The 20369-nt window shown below is 39.1% G+C and overlaps 2 protein-coding genes across 2 annotated transcripts in view; one reads left to right on the forward strand and one right to left on the reverse strand.

Moving 5' to 3' along the window:
- Positions 1 to 20369, forward strand: part of slc22a31 (solute carrier family 22 member 31) — a 284522-nt gene that overhangs the window by 214979 nt on the left and 49174 nt on the right. The window lies entirely within an intron of this gene.
- Positions 1 to 20369, reverse strand: part of ist1 (IST1 factor associated with ESCRT-III) — a 102326-nt gene that overhangs the window by 69001 nt on the left and 12956 nt on the right. The window lies entirely within an intron of this gene.

Raw genomic sequence — 20369 nt, forward strand, 5'->3', positions numbered from 1 at the left:
TCAAAAAGTCTTTTCTTGGCAAACATAGTTGATTCTAATTTGGTCTGACTACGCATGTACTCTGTCATCTTGCTTTGTAGAGGCAGTGGCCAAGAAGAAAAAAAAGAAACGTATTTTCTTTACAGTTTTGTGTCAATACATTTCTGTCTCAAAGACACAAGATGGCATAATCAGATAAAATTAGAAATCACAATTATTATTTGCCCAGAAAAAAAAAGATTTTTCATGTACCATACAGGCAACAAGTGCTTGACTTGAGATTCACACATAGCTTATCATCCTTGAACTCCTTTGTAAATGTAGGCTTTTCACATGGTGGTTACTCATTACAGGCTACTAATAAAAGGGAGTGACGTAAAGAGAGAGGTAACACGAATCACAGCATGCTGTGGATGAACAATCCTCCTTCCTTTGCATCACATGATGAAATGATCAAGATGTATGTGTCCCATCATCTCTCGGGCTCCTACCATCATCCTACTCCCGGTTCCTTTTTGCTTCCTGACGTGGTAACTTGACTTGCTCCTACTTGTGATGTTGTTAACACTTCCTCTGCTCCCACAGCTTTTCGCAGACTCTGTTACTGACTCATGCTCGTCCCTTTTCCACTATCCATGCCCTCCCCCGCACTCTTCACCACAATATCTTATGGCTGAGTCCGAGGTCACAGATCAATCACTTCATCCCCTGGGCTGCATATGACTGCATGGCATTTTGCTCCACGGTCTGCCAAGATACTTCACCTCTTTTGAGCTTTACTCTTGGAACTTTTAAGTGTTTGAGTGGAAATATATTTTGGCAGAGGGAGTGTTATTAAAATGTGTAGCCAACGGGCTGCACCGTGGGATAAATATGGAGATGAATGTGCACCATTACACATCTCTGTGGCCTGTAAAGAAAGACTGAGATTGGTATAGATCTTGATATTCATTAGTAAACAGAGCAAAGTAAGATGTAAGAATAATAGCAGGAATAGTCGCTGTTTAGTGGTTAGCTCATTACCACTTGTTGTTATTACTCTGTGTTTTGTGAAACTGTCTTTACTTCCAAAGCGGCCTGTAAAATGTGATTTAATCCAACAATCTGCCTATAAAAGCAAATGAATCCTAGCTCCACCTTCTCAAATGACAACTGTACAACATTAATCACCAAAAAAAATGGATTGTTAAAGCCATTTTAACACTGCAGTCATCATACTTCTCTGTTTGCATCTGCTAATTACATTTGGGCCCTGTCTGGTCTCTGGAATCATTACTAAAATGTAAAATTTTGAGTCTATCAGCACTTTCCTTCCCCGTCGCCGTAATGACAACTATTAAGCGAGGACGGCTATGTGTATCATTGCTCTGTCTTAATCTTTGTTCCATAAATATTGATAACAAGAGCCCCACGTCATGAGTTACTAGTACCTGCGGTTAAAAATAGAAGGCCTGCTGATGGCAGGTTATCTCTTACTGTCAGATCCCAGTGTATCCCCCCCCACCCTCGCTACCTCTTGTATCTACAGGAAGTTGAGCTCTGGGACAAACAAAGAGCAGACAGAAAACAACAAATACTCTGATTACACACTATCAAACTACTGCACCTCATGTCTCCTGGATTAAAGCTGCAGTAGGCAGAATGTTTTTGGCATCATTGGGCAACATTTCCATGATAACCTTTCAGCATATTGTAATTCAAGTGTTCTGAGAGAAAACTAGACTTCTGCACCTCCTCATGGCTCTGTTTTCAGGCTTTAAAAAATATAGCCTGTGACCGGAGACTTTGGCCAATCACAGGTCATTTCAGAGAGAGAGAGAGCGTTCCTATTGGCTGTTCATTCAACAGATGCAGCTGTCAATCACTGGCGAACTCCAACTCACCTCAAATGTTTTCAGAAACATCTTGTAGTGTACTGCTTAGCTGTAAAATGAGAAACATCTCCAGCTGGTGGGCGGTGCTTGGTATTTTCTCAACAGATCTCAACACAGCTGCCGGGTCACAAACTTCTCATTTTACAGCTTAACAGTACACTACAAGATGTTTCTGAAAACATTAGAGGTGAGAAATAGGCATTACAGTAACGGAATATTGATTCATATTTGATCAGCGCTGCCTAGTTTGACCGTTTGATCAGAGTTTGTTAGTGATTGACAGCTGCTCAGAGACCGCAGGCTCCAGCTCGCCTCTGATTGGTTGTTTTCCTCCGGTCTGTGAAATCTTGCAGATGCCATTAGGAGCACGGGAGGACACAGAGGCACATGATCTTTTTCAGATTACCTGTCCCATGCACTACTGTCAGGATATAGTGACCGTTTTATAAAAATAACTTAGTTTAATCATATTTGCTCCATCTCTACCCACTGCAGCTTTAACAGTCAGACAAAGTGTAGCTTGTAAAAAATAAACTGCCACCTATATAAAGTCTTCATTCATTTACATAAAAACATAATGAACCAGTCAAAATAGCTTAAATCCAGTCACCCTGTTGACAATGTGCTTCTCACTGTACATCTGTCATTCTGTCGTGCAGCTTCATAATATTTCTGCGGAGTGAGGAATTAATTATCGGGCTCGGTCGGTGACTCAGAGCTCAGGTCTTCAGAAAGTAATGCAGCCCCGTAAATAATCGCCCAACTGCCACCATACTTCACACTGATGGCGAGCGCTGCGTTTGTGCTAATTTCGCCCGTTCTATGTATAGTGTGACGGACAGTGTCAGGATGGATGATATTTGGGTTGCCCCAGTGGCTTGGCAGGCTGAAATTGGAGTGAATGTGCTGGTGGTGTGATATTGAGGGTTTCTATCATCCGTCTTACCAGTTTAACACCAGCTGACTATGTAAACTCTGTCTCTAGTGCCTGAGGGGAAACATTTGGAGCTCTGGGTGTGACATACAAGTGCATTGATCTCCTAACTCTGACTAACCTCCGTCTGCACCAGTGGAGGATGCTGCCTGTCTGCCTCTAGCTTTATAATAATCTGGCCGTGCCACTGGACTGAGAGGGTGCCAAACTACAGTAAGCAACAAGGAGGGTAAATACAAAATTTGGATTTAAATCATCTAGAATATCTTTGATAAGTGGCATTTCTTGGACAGCAAAATCCCAGAAATATGGATCTGAACTCTCAGATCAAATATCGCCCCAGGACTGTAACTTATTCATGATTGAAATTAATGCAATGTACTTTGCTCTTAGACGAGATTGTGTGCGAGTGTTTGTGTAAGCTCGAATGTGTACGGAGTGGTACGAATTTGAATGGATGTATTTGCATCTTGTTGCTTAGCCAAAGGCATTATTGGTTCCCAGTGGTAGTGACCTGAAATTTTGCATGCACGGCAACTCTGCAAATGGTAGCCCCTTTATGATCAGCCAAAATATTGCACGGTAGAAGTACGAGGCACTGACCTTCAACGCAGCGCATACATGTAACACACGTCGACAGAGATGTTCATATTTCATGATTGTCTCTCCTTCACGTTTTTTCTGCCGAACTCTACGAGGAAAGGAGAAACAATTTAACATTTAAGTCTCGTCTGCATTTGGAGTGCAATGGTTCACACTTATATGGTGACTCTGGTCATTAATAGTCCTATTTGCATGCCACAATGCCTTCGAGAAGTCAGGCATACCGTAATGTAACGAAAAAATATGACGGAAAAGACGACCACACTGGTGAAATACCGAGGGTGTGGGGATTTTTATAGCTTGCAGATGTACAGAAGTCATTCCACAGCAGTATTGCGTGCATACTGAGGAGGTAGGTGGTAGATTGTGAGTACAGATATTCACTACTGTGTGATTCAGTCTGACACCAGTGAGGTGGACTGAAGCAGCACACGGCTGTTGACCTTGTAATGGATTTCTGAACTGGACCACAAATATCTTTTTATACTTTGAAAGAGCAAAGGGTTCCTCAGTGTATAAGTTTCCAGTATAACCACTAATCATTGTAAATACTTTGCTGTAAAATCCAGTGTAAGCCAACTTAAAAATACACAGTCAGACAAGGTTCAGCAACCCAAGCTCATATCAGCTTTAAAACAAAACAGTTTTTTCAATGTTTTTATGTAAAAGCCCTATTTCCTGACCCCCATACCAAAATGCCTATGTGAGGAATATAATCTTTATCTGCTTAAGCACTTGTGGGCGCCCAGGAATGGACGGGTCAAGAGTTTTAGCTCTTTTACTGGTCGTCTGATATAAAAGACAACAGCAGCCGCCTGCAGAGGAGGTGGAGGCTCGTGACTTGGAGGCTGGCGGCTGAAATCCCCGGACTGACTGACGAAAGCTGCGTAGGGAAGCAACACTCTCTGCTCTGCCTCAACAGCAACTGTCAAAGTGCTGCTGCACCGAGTCACCGGCGTCCCAACTGTTCAGTAACAATAGTGTTAGACTGCATACTGGGCAGCTACCAGGTGTGAGTGTGTGAACTTTCTCTTTCCCTTGTCCGGTTAAATGAAGGTTTAATAAAGTGTGTTTTTGGAGTTACACTCAAACCAACTGGAAAATCATCACGTAACATCTACTTAAACTTCAAAGCTCATTCTCGACCGTGGAAAAAGCAGCCAAGGCAACAAGCTCAACACAAGGTCAATTTAGTAGCTGTTTTCGAGCTTTCGATCAAATTACATGATCTTCATCGGCAGACAGAGATTGCCCCTTGGACATTTCAAAAGCTCCAGTGCAGCTACTAAATGGACCTTTTGGTGAGATTGTTTTCATAACTCCCAATTATATTTATTTTAGTTTATATAATGTGATTTATTTTTAAAATACAGACGAACCTCACTGTATATTATTTTGGAAAATTAAAACAGAATAATCAAAACATTGTCCAGTTTCTATTTCAAAAGAATGAGGCCTGATGGACTCGTCCATTATGGAAAAGCTTTTGATTACAACACAACAAACATTTTGAAGCCAATAAAACATGCTCTGAATTTCAGAATTTACACACGTTTCTGAGACAATTTGAAAGATGAAAAATCCTGTGTACCGTAAATATCCCACAAAATGAATTTGTATGTAATCCACGTAATCGTGAACCAGGATGTATAAAGAGCGCCAAAACGTTGATTTATTTATCACGTAACTTCCGTACTTAAGTTACGCCACTTTTGGAGTTATTTTAACCCAAACCGCGATCTTTCCCTAAACCTAACTAAGTGAGCTAGCCAGTGGGGCACGCTCACAGGCACTAAAAGGCACGCAGCTGGCCCGGCTATGTCAACAAAGCACAGGGAAGCTCAGATTACAACACACTCAGAGGGAGAGTGACTTCATCCTCTGCTCAGGTAGACATTACTCCTCTATATCGTTACATAGCAAATAGTTGTTTGATGCTGGATTAATGCTCTAGATATCAAATTTAGCACCTTTAAAAGAACAGAAATCCTTATCAGAAATGTTTGTTTCTGTTGTGTGTCTATGTAAAAAAAAAAAAGTTGATATAGATCAAATAATGATATCGGTAACAACCTCAAAAATCCAGTATTGGTTTGGCTCTTGATACGAATCATGCCAGCCTAAAAAATGAGTCTTCCACACATTCACCGTGATAGTGAAAATAATATCCTAACACACCGTCCGTGCAAAAACCAAAGTGTCAAAATGGCCTGTTGAGTCTCCGCTGGTTGCGTGGCAATCTCACCGTGTCAACAAAACTCCAGGAAGTAACTGCACCTGGCTAGGAAATAGTCTGGCACATAACCCCCCCATAAAACCACAACGTTTCATTTTTAGATGTCTTTTGTTGTTCTGTTAAGCTTATTGGCTATTAACCCGGTCTCACCAGAAGGAATATAAATAGCACGACATTACAAAGGTATTCCGCATGTCATAAGGACGCATTTTAGGCTTTTTGTGTATCATTTATACGCCACAAAACAAAACTAAAGTAACGTCGACAGTTAGGTTTAGGCAACAAAACCACATAGTTAGATTTAGGAAAAACATCATGGTTGGCCTTGAAATAAGTACATAAACAAAGTAAAATACGTACGGAAATAACAAATCAGTACAAAAAACACGTGACAAACGCCACTAACGTAACTTACAAAACAAAACACCGGCCTCCTGGTTAAAAGTCGTGTGCTTGTTCAACACAATCTGATCCCAACTCTTCACATACCCCCGTAATAAAACCACTATAGTTAAGTTTAGGAAAGAAATACATGGTTTGGCTTAAAACTACTACATTTGTATAGTGAAAATGACACTGAACGTGAACATGGGACACAAACGAACAGCTGATTGTGATGTGACGCGCGGGACACAAACAGTGGTCTTCTGGATGAAAGCATTCTGTTTGTTGGACCCATCCATCTCCCCTCCCAACCTATGTATGTCTTTTCGTTCTTTAAACTATGTCACCACGCTCCAGCCACACTTGTCAATCGATTAATATATTTAATCGTGATTAATTGCATGATTATCCATAGTTAATCGCAATTAATCGCAAATTAATCACACATTTTTTATCTGTTCAAAATATACCTCAAAGGGAGATTTACTCTTATCAACATGGGAGTGGGCAAATATGTTTGCTTTATGCAAATGTATGTAATTTATATATATATATATATTTATGTATATTACTGGAAATCAATTAACAATACAAAACAATGACAAATATTGTCCAGAAACCCTCACAGGTACTGCATTTAGCATGAAAAAATATGCTCAAATCATAACATGACAAACTCAAGCCCAACAGGCAACAACAGATGTCAGTGTGTCAGTGTGCTGACTTGACTATGACTTGTCCCAAACTGCATGTGATTATCATGAAGTGGGCATGTCTGTAAAGGGGAGACTCGTGGGTATCTTTGCGATGAGCTAGTATGACATGGTTGGTACAAAGGTAGGTTTTCTAGTTTCATATGATACCAGTGTCTTCACTCTAGCTCTAAAACTGAGCCGCGTTAATGAGTTAAAGAAATTAGTGCCATTAAAACGAATTTGCTTTAACGCGTTATCTGTTAACTTTGACAGCCCGTATAAGCATGTATCCCCAAATGTCGAACTGTTCTTTTAAACTGCTCAGCAAAATGGAAATGTAAACATCTACAATTTAATTACAACTGTGAGTGAACTCCACCTGCCAAAGAAGATTTTGTGATATGTTTAAAAGCTGCAGAAAAGTTACTAAATAGACCTTGTGGTGAGATTTTTACACCTCTTTACCGTCTGTTATAAACACCATACTTTCTTGATAAACAATGTCACATGGTCAGGTGATGTTTTTTCATATTTGAACCGCATGCCCCCGACTCCCTATTAAACCCCCACCCCCCCCCCCTCTGTACAATAAAGTCAAACAAGATTCCCCATTACAGTTGACAGACAGACAGTAGGCACAAAGTTTAAAATAAAGGTCTTAAAGGGAATAAAAGCTTTGCAGTGAATGGTGAGGGAATTGTTAAGGATAATACAAAGGAGTGGGATTTCTCGTGCATTTGTCTGCGAGGGATATCCCAGCCAAAGTTTCTCTATACATCAAAGGGCCGCCGCAAATAAAAGCACACTTGTCAGGGGCGAACAAACTGCCTCCTTTGTGCCTTCTACCAGCCAAATTCAGGCACACAAAGCCGTTGGATGTACAACACTGCAAAGAAGACATACTATTCAGATGACATGCTTTGCTCTCTCTCTGGTGGTTTGCTGTGTGCTTTTGTCTGGCCTGACCAGGACAGATATATAATATCACTGGATCAAAATCCTTTCAGTCCCTTTTACTCCCTGTTAAAGACTCCCGTTACACTCCCTCCCCCATACACTCCACTATTCTTTCTTTTCTTAAACAAAGTAAACTTGATGCAGCCAGATAACACTTGCAGCCCTCAGGCCTAATGCCCAAAAATGAGTCTCAGGTTCATTCAGGTTTTTGAAGCAAAGGGTCCGCCGTACAAACTGTGGTCAGACAGACCGGACACGTTTCACTGTTGCCTCGGGAAATCTTTGTCTGTTTTGGTTTAAACATCTGTTGCCGGCATCTTTTACATTCCTGTGAAATAAACCGCTTAGAAAGTTTTTCCATGCCAAGAAAAAAAAAAGTCGTCTTACCGCCCTCACACACTCCGACACGACGCACAATTACACACACACACACACACACACCTGAATCACATATACGCTATAAATCCATCCAAGTGCAAACTAAAAATACTGAACATACATCAAAATTATTGGGTTTTCTGTGTGAAATCTTGTAAATATTCAAAAACATTATTAATCTATTTTAATCATGGCTGAGGTTATTTTATTATAAATTAATCCGCTGATTATTTTCTCATTACTGGCTTGTGAAATATACAAAAAATCCCATAGTGCAAGTTGATGTATTCAGATTATGGCTGAGTATTGTCAAGAATCTGGCGAGTTACGATTCAATATATTGTGATACTGTAAACAAGACAATATATTGCGATTTTTAAAATCTATTTTTAGAAAAACTGTCATAGTATAAAGAATACACGGCCATATGTATAAAATCTGAGTAAAAAAAGTTAACGTTTTTATACAATCACAACAGTGGGATCCGCATTTACATTTATCACAGTCGCTGTAATATTCAACATCATAGCACTACTTTGAGAGGGCACATATACTGAGAGGAGCATCGCAAGCATTGCAAACGAAATAAAGTATTAACTGAGTTAATTTTTGCATGTAAACTATAAATTAAAAATCAATAGTGATTGCTTGTTTTGTCTGAAACCCAAAGATATTTGTTTAAGCATCACAGCAAACATTTGAGAGGCTAGAACCAGTGAATTTTAGTCATTTAAACAACTAACTGATGAAGAATTGTTGCTGGTTAATCAACAGACTAATTGTTCCAGTTCTAATTACAATATTTGGATGTATGCATTATTGCAGTTGTACAAATGTCTCGATGATGTTTATTTCAGTGTATTTGCTCTAAAAAGTTAACAATAATCTCCATTAAATGTGACAAAAAACAAAACCTGTTTTGATATGACTTATGACAGTGGTTCCCAACCTGTGGGCCGGGACCCCTCGAAGGAGTCACAAAATAAATCTGAGGGGTCTCGAGATGATTAACAAGAAACTAGTTCTGCTACACAAAACTACGTTGTTTTCAGACTTTTCTCTAACCTCGCTCTTTGGTGGAAACATCGACAACTTGGTGACAACGAGCAACGAGGAGTCGAAAGTACGTCACTACATTTTAAAGGAACAGTGTGTAACATTTCGGGGATCTATTGACAGAAATGGAATTTAATATTCATAACTATGTTTTCATTAGTGTATAATATCCTAAAAAACTAAGAACTGTCAAAGATGCTCTATAAAAAAGATGACGCATTACAAGCTCCTCCAATGGTTTGAAATCTATACACTTCCTGTCTCTTAAGTGGCGTGTTCGCCTCCCCCCATCCCCCTCATCATTTGGAAGTGTTGGAAGGATGAAAGCAGATTGAGTTATATTTGCATAAAGAATTTATATTTTCTTTTGCTAACATTAGATAATTACCCAGCTAACAGCCATATTTAGCATTACGAAAATTAGTTAGCTATGACGTTTGTGAACATTAGTTACGGATCTCGCAAGAGTGTTTTGCTGAGTCAGAGAAAGGTCTCGAACAAAGTAAATTTTCTTCTGATTTGTCTGTCTGAAAAATGCCATTTTAGTGTCAGAATGTTCAGAAGATATGTGGCTTGATTCATATTCTCATTCATACGTAGATATACAGTATACTGTATATATACTGTATATACAGTAAGCCTTTCATAACTACATAGGGAGCGGGTCCTCTTCACAGAGTCTGCCATGTTGCTCTGTCATGTTTCTACATTAGCCCAGAACGGACAAACCAAACTCTGGCTCCAGAGAGTCTTTCATGTTTTTATGTTACTTGAAGGCCACCGTAGTTCTCTGACGTGCTTGTGAAACTGCGGTAACGTCAGCCACAGAGTACAAAACCGTGGTACTGCCGCCTGACTTCCGTTGCTCTGAGCGAGGCGAACGGTGTTACCACGGTTTTTTGCACTCGATGGCTCGCGTTACCGCAATCTTGGAAAGAGAGGAGTGAACGGAGGGGAACTCAGTTGGTTGCAATCTGCAACCACACCACTAGATGCCAGTAAATCCTACACACTGCACCTTTAAAAGGTCAATAGAAAAACGTTTGTAAATCATTGCGGGTTCCGATCAAGTGGTGCCGAGAAAATGTGAAATTTATAAATCGGACTAATAATACATTTATTTTTTCACTGAGGACTCCTGGTTGATGAAAAGAAGAAATGCAGTAGAGTGTTCACACTTTGACTTTTACTGTACATGCAATGAAATGCTTAATGAATAAAATACAGCTGCCGTTGTCACCATTATTATTATCACAGCAGTTAGTTACCTTACAGAGCACAATTACTCCTGCTGGCAGTCTTGATTCTTTTCATTATAACGACACGTTTACCCAAGAAACTAATTTCCGAGGAACACCTAATTATTGATTGACTGGAAATGTTATATAAAGCCCAGTACGATCACGGCACAAGGGAGCCATTTTTAATTGTAAGGTCTGAGTGTGTGAGAGGCCGGGAAATCATCGTCTGATTTCACAGGATTTTAATGACTTTATGAGCTATTTTTGCTTTGCTTTTTTTTTTCTCTACATTTGAGAAAAATGTCAAGGCACACCTGAGCTCACTCAGAGGCACAATGGCGAGAACCACTGCTTCACTCTGCCTTCGGAGATTTCAGCGTGTTGAATAAAGCAAGTCTCTGAGTGAATGCAATGACTCATCACCAGGGTCATTTGCCTTTCACTGCAAATGAGTGTGGGTGTCTGACTAACTTGCCGTTATAAGCTGGATATTGTTTTTTAATCATTGGAGGGAGAGAGGGAAAGGGTGAGAAAGAGAGACCCTAGTTTTTGTGATCGTGTGTACAGTACGTATGAAAGAGAGTGTGTGTGGCTGTGTACAGTATGTGTGTCAGAGAGACAAAGACCGAGGGCCACATTTTGAGTCTCTGAGACGTATTGTGCGCCCGGAGCCACGCGTCTTATTTATCAAACAGCCGCTTCGTCCTGGAAGTGACGGAGAGTCATTCATCTGACGGAGAAGCCCTCTGTGTGTCAGTCTCCCTCCCTCCCACATTCATTTGTGGGAGGAATGCACGAAAGGTGGGAGGAGATATGAAAAGTGTGGTTGGTTGCACATTCCGCCTCATTTCTTAAAGTTCACACACTCGTTGAAGGCTGGTTTTAAGTGGAACTTTTTTCATCTCTACAAAGCAGGTGCAATTTTTTTTCGCAGGTTTTAAAAATTAAAGGCTATGGTAGGTAGGAGAAAATTTAATTAAGCTCTATCTGCAGAAATCCAGCCCACATATAACTACTATAATATCCATGGTAACACTTTATTTAAAAGGGTTTGCGTCAGGCTGGCATTGCACTCTCATGAAAACTCTCATGAAAAATGGCAAGATCATGAATTCAACTTCATAATTGTTTATGATTGTTGTCATTAAGAGTCATTTAGTCAATAACATCACCCAAAGGTGCTTCCGGCAGTGTAATGTCACTTTATCATTTCTTTATAAAGCCTATAAACTCTACCATCGTACAAGGAAATTATTAAAGGTGCTAAATGCGAGATTGGGATCATTTCTATTACCTCCGCACGGCAGAGGCAAAACAACTGCAACACTGCTAAGTGTAATAGTACCTTTTAGTTGAATATATTTATTGGTTTTCATATTTTTCCACCATAAACAAGGATACAATAAATGAAACAAAACAAATATGTAGATACACCCACACAGAAAACCGTAGAATTAAAATAATAAATAAATAAATAAATAAATATATTGCATTATTTTGATATACCTTTTAATGCCTTGCATGTTTATCACAGACTTAAGTTATCATTTTGCGTAGAAAGGGACATTATTTTCAAATTACATGGCAGTGTAATGCCAGACTTGCCCACAAATGCAAAAGGTCGTAGAAAAAGATTTATTTTTTAACACCAGAAACTGGCAATATGATATTCCTTTGTAGGGATGCACCAATACCGATACCGATACCGGATCGGATATCGGGCCGATGCCGATTCAAATAGCTGGATCGGTTATCAGGGACAATGGGGCAGATCTATTCAATTTAATTCTAAGTTTATATACTTTATACATTATATACTGGAATTAAATTTTTTTTTTTTTACCAATTTGTTGATGCATTAAAGCCGTTTACACTTGACACTTGTAATTCGTGTTAATTTTGAAGATTTTTTACCAAATTGCTGGTGTATGATTTATTATTTTAATAATAAATAACAATTCAGTAAATTTAAATCTTTCGTTTTACATTTTAAGTTAGGAAAGCAATGTTTAAGTCAAGCCAGAATGATCCCAGTCACTTCCAAACAGTGAGGCATACAGCTTATTAATTAAACACTGATATCGGATCGGTACTCGGTATCGGCCGATACCCAAAGCCCAGGTATTACTATCGGTATCAGGACTGACAAAGTCAGATATGTGCGTCCTTATTCCTTTTGTTGTTTTTGCGATAACGACGGTACCAGAAGCGGAGCTAGCTACATAGTAAACAAGCTAGCTGGAGCCCTGGCTAAAAACAAAACACAGTTAAGCTTTTTAAAAGAGTACGCCTGGCATTCAAGTGGATTAAAGCACCGTGGATATTGCATTTTAACACCATGTTTATGAACAAAGAAACCAACAAAAACTGATAACAAATAAAAAAAAAAAAATTCTTAAAATGTTTATAAGAATTTAATCGATGAACGAAACCACAGGGTCGTCCGTATGGACTCAAAGTAAATGTGATCATACTTGAAGAGACTGCAAGAATACGTAGGTACACAAACTACTACATCCTGTATCATAACTATCAGTAACTAACTGCAAAACAGCCAAAGAAAATCCAGTAGCTTCAGCGCTGCTTGAACCACTAGAAGCTTTTTTGTATTTTGCAATTTTGCAGATATATCCAGTAACTTGTGAACTAAACTGTATCCCACAAAATCAATTCAAGTATAAAGAGTGACAAACGCCGCGCAGGGAGGAGGTCGGGGTGGACAGGTGGGTCAAAAAACACCAGACTGTCGCCCAGAAGATCTTTTCCTAAACCTAACTAAGTAGTTTTGTTGCCTAAACCTAACCAAGCTGTTTTCTGTGAAGGTGGAAGTTTATTTTGAAAAGACTGTATGCATGTAATGAGCTGGAATTGACACGTGCATCACGTGTTGCTGGACATTCGTAGGAAAACGCATGAAAAATGAGAATAACTTTTCATAAGATATCATACAAACCGTTGTAGGAGGATACGTTGCAGGATTTAACCAAGTCGTTTTTGTGCCTAAACCTAAGCAAACCTAAAGTTAAAGTTGAGTGGAGCTATGCAGGGATTAGAGAAGCTCAGAGGGAGGAGTTACTTCAGAGTTCTACAACTAAAAGTCCTGTAAGATTTAGAGCAGTTTCAAGGCTTGGATGGACATAAAACTCCCAGTTGAAAAGATGAGCAACTGCATTAGAAAATGTGTGTGTGTTTTTTTTTTTTAAATAAAATAGTCAACAGTATTAGCCAGTGTACATAAAAATGTTGCATGGAGCATTTCGGTAAGAAACAACCATTCACTGAACTTTCCATTGCCATCTGTTTTGTGCCGTGCTAACATCGCACTGAAGCTAATCATTTTACTTTGCATCAGGTAAAAATCATTTAACTTTCAAATTCTGGGTCAATTTGGATTAATTTAACGACTATAGTGAAAAAAAAAGATGGAGTTTTCTGATTTTGCCAAAAATCGGATTTGCGTCTTTCTTTGACCAATGGTGGCTGAGGCTCACAGGTGTTGTAACATTTAGAGCCATCAGTCATAGCGAACTGACAAAAAAAACAACAGGATTTCTCAGAAATGCAGATTAAATAATTAAAGCTGAAGGTGATAACAAACACATATTGTTAAATTATCAAGGAGAAATGCTTCTGTGTTGAGCAACAAAGAGGATTGCGTGAAAGAGACATTGAAATTTACAGTGGGGAGAATACTAATATAACTTCTCATTAGCTGAGGTGACCAAACTATTCGGATGTACTAACAGGTGCAACAAAACTAACAGCAAAGTGATGCAGATGTAAATCAAGCACAGCCTGTTGACTCCCACACAGTCCTGAAAGGAGGTCTAATCAAGCAAAACAAGCCCAAACACCTGTGTGGGCGTAACATGGATGTGCAGAGGCTCTAACTTTATTTGAAACAGGACAGAGTGTGTGAATAAGAAGTTGTTCAATTGGAGAACAGAAAGGATGTCAGGATGAATAAAGGGCCTATAAGGTATTGTGTTTTGGCTACACTTTCCCCTGCAGGTGGACGTTTTCACTACCGACACATTAACTTTGCCACACCCCAGCGCACAGGCAGGCAGCCGCCTACACTGCCCTGTGTGAGAGATTTAAATTTTTTACTTAGTGGGCAGCGTGGTTGCTTAGTGTTTAGCACTGTTGCCCCACAGAAAGTAGGTCCTCGGTCAAAACAACCTGGGGGTCGGCACCTAAGACAAATCTGAGGGGTCACGAGATGGCTAACAAGAAAGGAAAGCAGAAAAAACATTTCCATACTACACAAAATAATTATTTTCTTCTCATATTTGCTTTTTATTGTGAATTACTGGATGCTTTTACTATTTCGAGCCCCTAAAAGTGTTAAAATGAAACAATCTGAGAAGGTTTAATCACCCTTTTCTATGTTAATAACCTGTAGGGCAATCTGTGACAAATTCCCCCTTTACACCTGGAATCAAAATGTGTTTTGGGTGATCGCATCGCAATCGAATAGTGCTTGACTACATGAAAGTACAGGTGTAAATGCACTCAAAACGCACTGTTTGTGATCCGAAACGGGAAGGCGTATAAATAGCACGACAATACACGGACATTCTGTATGTCATGTTATTTGTATGCCGCTTTTTGTACACCACGCAACAAAACTACGGTAACGTCCGCAGTTAGGATTAGGCAACAAAACCACTCACTTAGGTTTAGGAAAAACGTCATGGTTGTAAACTAAGAAAAAAAAGAATGTATACTAAGAAAAATATGTACGGAGACAATGTAACATAAGTATGGAAAACACGTGACAAACGTCACTAATGTAACTTACAAAACAAAACACGGGTCTCGAACACCGATTCGCCTATAGGCGCTCTTTCTCGCTTTTTATTCTACGACATTAACTCTGACCGTTGCGTATTTACGCGGTCAGTACATGTACAGACTACATTGCTTATAAATGACACGGCAAAATCAAGAAAGGCGTTCTTATTTCATGCTAAATGCCTTGCACGTTATCGTGTCATTCGTACGCCTTTTCCTACAAACGGGCTGCTCTGTTACAAGGATTAATAAAAGCCTAATTCAAATCAAAGGAATCTACGTCGTCATTGGGTGGAGAATCCCCCCATTAGTGACGAACTTTATGACATAGACAGCACATGCAAAGACGACAGAAAGACAGGATGCTACAAACTGAATGAGGAACTAGGGGGGCTTTACGGGGCGTTTGAAGGGAATAGGTGTGAAAGGATGCCGGGAAACAAATATGATTTGAATGTCTGCATATTCCCTGACCATCCTAAAGAGGTGGAGTCACCCATCCACTCAGTGTGCAGTGTTTCCTGGAAGTTGCGGTAAAGGGTAATGAGCATACACTCATGCACTGTATAATACCAGTAGGTTTGGGACTTAACCCTGTCTCCATGGCAATTGCTGCAATGATGACAAATTTGCTATTTCAATAAACAAAATGACTAAAAATTCTGGAGCATTAACCTGATGTCTCATTGCTGTGTGTTTTAGCGATATCGTCATGTAACACAGAAGGGACACATTATCACAGGAGGATGTTTTACACCGTGTTCCCTCGCAGACAGAATAAAACAGAATTGGTTTGTCAGTTTGTATTTGCAGTCTGTGGGTTCAGACTGTAAGTCAGCAAAGTACTTCAGTAGACTCTGCAAATCGTGAAATGTTTATTTGCAAGGCTACCTGCACCATACAGCTCATTCTCCTGAGGATGAGTCATCCACAGGCTACATACAGTACATTTGAGGTGGGCTTTGGATAAGCTCCTGGAGGAGAATGTAGAGGGGCAAAGAACACTGCTGAGCCATCACAGCTGTACTGATTTTCTGTCACATTGTTTCACAACAGGAGACATTACCTGGTAAAGGAAACTGTAAATCTTACCCATCCCCCCACTATAACCACTGCACAAGGTCCTGTCAACAGTCAGCTGTGTATTGATAAAGGGAGCCAGGTATTTGCTGCCACAATGTTTCCTCACAAAATTTGTTTGCTGAGTAGAATCTAGAGGGAGATTATACCATGAAGCATTCCTGAAAACAAACCGCGATGATGTCAAACAAACACTAAATATGCAGGTATTCAGATAAATTTCAAGGCAAAATAATCCGTTTGTTAACATTCGACTGAGAATAAAAAGCACTGTGTGCCATCTAGGCTTCTCTGATGTCTCTTCCTCTCTGTATGTGACAGTATACATATAATGTCCTTTGAGGATGGATGTTTGTTGTTACCTCAGATCGACAGGGCCTCATTTTTTTCAAAGTCAACCAAGCAACAACCAACTTCTTTGTAATCTTTTTTTTTTTGGGCACTCATTTTTAAAAATGGCATGTTTATGAAAAAACATCATCTAAGGCTAGCAGTGCTTATTCAAAATGTGCTCCTGGGCTTTTGTCAAGCCACAACTTTTACGATTATTTTCATTGTCGATTAATCTGTTGATTCAATTTCCACTTAATAGATTAACTGATTAATCAATAAAATAGTACAAAATGACCTCTTCAAATGTCTAGTTTTATCCAAAACCCTAGAAGATAAACAACTAAAACGATTAACGGATTATCAGAATTGTTGCAGATTAATTTTCTGACGACTGACTAATCGATTAATTGACTTATCGTTACAGCACTAGTTTAAATCTCTGCAAAGGTGTAAGTTATCAGTGCTTACCTTATCCAGAATCACTATGTCTGACTGTCTTTCAAGTTCTCCCCAAAATGGACAATACAACTAATTTTATTTGATACTTGTCTATTCCTTTGCCTCCCACTGTCGGATGTACTGGACACAAAGTGTACATGGTGTAAACAACAATCTTCCTGGTACTGATTTACATGCCAAATCCAGAGTGCATCCCAGGAATTTCCATAACCCCCATTTAAATATTTGCATCAAGCATCACGGGACGGGACGATGAGCAAAAGCAACTCTTAAGTGCCTCGCTTACGATGCTGTATTTTCGACTGAAAATACGTTGAATTATCCAATTTTATTTTCTTATTTAATTGAACTATCCACAAATGCATCAGTGTCCGCCAAAAAAGAAGAGCAGAGGAGCATAAAATAAAAAAAAAAAACAAGGTTGCTCTTGACATTTAAATCACTATTTGAATTTGAAATATGAATCTTTATTTTTCAGCGTGTTACACGGTGAGCTGACGACGTGCGTAGGTGACATATACATGTCATTTTAGGCTAAAAAACCAACAAGCGACACTATTAGTGGTAAGAGCACAGACAGTACTGTCGGTCAGCTCTCCTCTAGTTATTACCCTGTGACATATTGCTTTAAGATATCAGGTCATCTAAGTAGACAAGGGACGAAAAGTTCACAGCTGTGACGTGCTGCCTTGTGGGAGTCAGGAACATTGTAGGAGGAATCATATGCTTATATTTGAATGTGGTAGTCTCTCTTCATGGCCATGCACAAATATAAAGGCTCTTTTCAAACACTGGATTCACCAAAACACTCTTCAAGGTTTGAATCAGAATTATAATTGAATTATATATATATATATATATATATATATATATATAAAAAATATAGTCATAATGAATTGCATCAGTGCTTTGTGTGTGACGGTATGTGAGGGTGTGGCAGGTTAAATGTTGCTTCAAAAGCAAAATGCTGATGTTACATCTACATGTTTCTTAGTAGCCTCGTCTGGTGCATTTATAACCACTCAACTCTGACTCTGCATGAGGTTCAATAAAAGGTTATCATCTCTGTAATCAGGAGGAAAAAAAATAAAACAATAAAATCTAAATTCACTCGACTTGGCGATGAAAATAAGACAGCTCCATGTATAGTGACATAATGAGAATCAATTAAAAGTGCTCTGACTCGAGGGCGAAATGCCATTAAAGTCGCTGTTATCTTTGTTTAACAATACAAAAATAGAGTTAACAACTTTGTGACGCATTTGCACAGAGGTGTTTTTTTTACTAACAAATCACAACACATAGCATGTAATGTCTCTCAGGGAGGCAAGATAAAACAATGGGTCCGACATGATCTGAGATTCTACCTGCAGTTGCTAAGCAACACCCACCTCCAACCTCTCAATCTGTCCCATTGGTCAGCAGGAAAAACGCACAAGGAGCCCCATTGGCTAAGAGAAAGTTAATAAACTTTAGCCAAGACCTGCCTCCCTGTGTGCGCACACACACTCTCTCTCTCCATCCCTCTCTCTCTCTCTCTCTCACACACACACACACAATGAAGAGATTCTTGTGAATGAGAGCATGAGAGGGTGTCAGTGCTTGCGCAGTACAGTGCTGATATATGCATTGAGCTCCTGAGCTAAAAATAAAGATCACACTGAATGCTGTGCCACTGAAAGTTGCAAGACTGAATTCAAAGTGACAAGTCTAGTTCTCTCCAGACAGAGCAATGAGGTCCCACCCTCATCATAGATCCAGGAGGTATTTTTTGACATTCGTTTTTAGTATAGAATTCTAATAAAAGATTGTTCCCGGCGACTCTGCGCATTTGATCGGGCTAAAAATGCAACATAGGAAAGCCTAAAATATCTTTGAAATACGATTCAAAAGTGGTATTTCAGCAGTGGATCCCAACCTTTTTTCCCACCGCAGCCCTTTCAGATGAGCTCAGATACCCCTCCACACGGTCATGGTCTTTAAAATGGATGTAATTAATAAGTGGATATAGTTATTGTTCAGGTTGGTTTGGTCAAGTTTGCAAACTTGGAGTGGCAGAAGCTGGACATTACAATAGGCTATGTTTTCCTTTATTTTTTAGTCATTTCAACCATTTATTCAGTACCTTTAGCTAACTAATTCCACCGTTTATCCTTTCCTGCTATTTATTTCAATATCCCTTATATTTGGGTTTCTATTTCAACCATATATCCATTACTTCAAGCCAACTTTATCGTCTTAGCTAACAATTTCAACCATTGATTCATTACTTTTAGCTAGTTCAACTATTTAGAATTACTTTTATTGCAGCCAGTATCTATTAGCCTACTTTTTGCTCACAAATTGTTTAGCCATTACTTTTAGTTAATATTATCTGTTACTCTTTGCTAACTATTTTGATAATTTATCAATTCATTTTAGCTTAGTCACTACTAGCTAACTATTTCATCCGTTTAGCATGTACTTTTAGCTAATTCTTTCCCCCGTCACTCTTAGGTAACTATTTCAACCGTTTATCAAGCACTTTTAGGTCAATAGTGATACCCCTTTGGGAAGACGTGGAAAAAAAATAAAAATACATTTTTGACTTAAAAAAAACTCTGAAAGTAGAAAATCTCTGGGTATTAATTTACTAGGAAAGATGTAATCAGCAGACGTGCATCTCGTTAACATATTGCGTGTGACGGCCATGAAGCAGGTGACAAGAATATGGAAACAGACAAATACACCAAAACTAACTTACATTACGTACTTTTAGCTAATTTTATGTTACTCTTGGCCTACCATTTCAAATATTTATCCCTTTTTTTTTGCCATTTCAACTTGTCTGCTCGCTTGCCAATTAGATTGTATGCAGTCTCAATAGAAACATGTGTCGTTACATGTTACAGTTGACTGAGGTTGGTGGGAGGTGTATGTAGGCTACTGACCATCATAGCTGGCAGCTCACTTGTTATTGTAAATACTAAAGATCAGCCACCCTCACACCAATACGCAATCCTATTTGTGAGTTAATTTTCCTCCTTAACATATCAATAGATATGCAGACATTTTTTTATTCAAATTAATTTCCCCCCCTAATTAACTGAGCTAATTCATCATCTTTCCATTTATGCCCTGGCAATTGCGGACATTTAAAAAAAAAAAAAAAAAATGTGAATCTTAACTGAAGTTTTGTACATCAGTGTTGGAGTTAGTGGCAACGCCTTTCAAGACTGAATGTGGAGTCTATCCTTTGTTGAATGGTGAAAGACACTTATCATCCTGAATCCCCACAAGGCATTGGTAGAGACAAATAGCATATCAATCACTGCACTCAGGGTTTACCTTTTTTCCTAAAGGCATAAGAAACGGTTGTTTTTC

This window comes from Sebastes fasciatus, chromosome 2 (genome assembly GCF_043250625.1).
Source record: "Sebastes fasciatus isolate fSebFas1 chromosome 2, fSebFas1.pri, whole genome shotgun sequence".
Lineage (NCBI taxonomy): Eukaryota > Metazoa > Chordata > Actinopteri > Perciformes > Sebastidae > Sebastes > Sebastes fasciatus.